The sequence below is a fragment of the Poecilia latipinna genome, unplaced genomic scaffold (genome assembly GCF_001443285.1).
Source record: "Poecilia latipinna isolate Pla-1442-1.1 unplaced genomic scaffold, P_latipinna-1.0 Scaffold7597, whole genome shotgun sequence".
NCBI lineage: Eukaryota > Metazoa > Chordata > Actinopteri > Cyprinodontiformes > Poeciliidae > Poecilia > Poecilia latipinna.
Genome location: NW_015120213.1, coordinates 1 through 1,719, shown reverse-complemented (window position 1 = coordinate 1,719; position 1,719 = coordinate 1). Strand labels below are relative to the sequence as shown.

At 33.3% G+C, this 1,719-nt stretch overlaps 1 long non-coding RNA gene across 2 annotated transcripts; it reads right to left on the bottom strand.

The window, feature by feature from the left end:
• Positions 1–766: 766 nt before the first annotated feature.
• LOC106944248 (uncharacterized) lies at positions 767–1,719 on the bottom strand. 2 transcript variants are annotated; one of them, XR_001424174.1, is made up of 3 exons: positions 1,690–1,719; positions 999–1,105; positions 767–913 (listed from the first exon to the last, which is right to left on the bottom strand). It is a non-coding gene; the product is annotated as an uncharacterized LOC106944248 (long non-coding RNA). The 2 variants fall into 2 exon arrangements; XR_001424173.1 differs by lacking the exon at positions 1,690–1,719 and having other exon boundaries at positions 999–1,423.

Below are 1,719 nucleotides of genomic sequence, written 5' to 3'. Positions count from 1 at the left end.
GGCAGCTGTGGCTGCCAGTATTTTACTGTCTTTATACGGTAAAATTCTGGTAACCAAAACTGCCAGTTTTTTACCGTATTTCTAAAATACGGTAAAATTCTGGCAACCAAAACTGCCAGTTTTTTACCGTATTTTGGAAATGCAGTATTTTACTGTATTTCAAAAATATGGTGAAATTCTGGCAACCAAAACTGCCAGTTTTTTACCGTATTTTGAAATTGCAGTATTTTACTGTATTTTTAAAATACGGTAAAATTCTGGCAACCAAAACTGCCAATTTTTTACCGTATTTCCAAAATACTGTAAAATACCGTATTTCCTAAAATATGTAAAAAAAAAATTAAAATGTGGTTTTGCCGTAATAAATACGGTCATACTGCCTGAGGCATAATATCTACATAAGTGAAAAACACGGCCAGACTGTATGATATATTGACATTTTATTGTAAAAAAACAAACAAAAACCTTATAGTAAATTACTGGTCACTGTTCTTACCAGAATTTTACCATAAAAATTATAGTACAACACACAAGGAAGTGTAAATTGTCAGCATTTCTATACAGAAAGTTATAAAGAATATTTATTCAAATTAAACAAAAAATACAGATTATGAGTAATCCACTTAAAGAAACAATTTCTATTTAAAAATTAATTTAAAAAAATAACTGATTCTATTTTCTGTCCAGTTTCCTCACGGTGTTATTGAGATCTGGAAAACAAAACAAACAAACAAAAAAACAGCATGTGTCCACATAAGAGATAGCCTGTTGTAGAAGAAAAACCGGTGATAAAACGATTCTTGTTCTGGGTTGAGAGTCACTGAGTTCAGACTTTGCTCAGGATGGTTGTAGTCTTCCCAGTCACAGGTTGAAATTGAGACTCGCATGTTGTCAATCGGGTGTTTCCTCTCTGCTGGAAAACAAACAAAGCAAAAGTTAGAAAGATGCACTACATGGACATCATATAAATTCAGCATTTGCTTAAATGTTTGTTTCACCTTTGTTGACTTGCATATGGAGACTTCAACCAGGCGGTGTGATCATTTCTGACTGAAAAGTCAGTAGTTCTTAAACCTTTGTTTGTTGTCGACAGGTGTGATCCTCTCTGCAACCAGACAAAATACACAAACAAAAAACAAATAAAAACAAGACCTGTTGTTTCATGGAATTTTCTATCTCCATCCTTCCTTTTGGGAGAAACATTTTTCTCTTTACAATTTTTTTACTTTTTGATCAATAATTCAGGATAGATGACACAAGAAGAACAACTCAATGCAGAAAGTCAAACAGAAAAAATCCCCCAAAATTCAAAAACAAAGGGTTGATAAATTAAAGTGAACAGCCCTTATTTGGTGTGTATATCACCATCAATTGTTTAGATTTGAGCTTTATATCTTGTTATAATTCCATGTTCATGAGGAGTCATTTCCTGATGAAAACATGTTTGCGACAACTTACTGGCAACCATTCAGTAGTGCTTCAATGCTTCCTCATGCAATGCGCCACCCGTTTATACAAAGCTCCGTCTTGGAGCAGCAATCCTTTTCTTCTTTTTTCAAATGTATGTCCCCAAACAGAGAGAACCCTTGTAACATGTTAAACAATCTTACGTCCAACTTTCAATACACAAATTGACTTTAAAAGTTACAAATATAACTGTTTTAGGCAATTTATGAAATAGATACTCACCATTTATCTGAGTCTCATGAAGGCCAATAG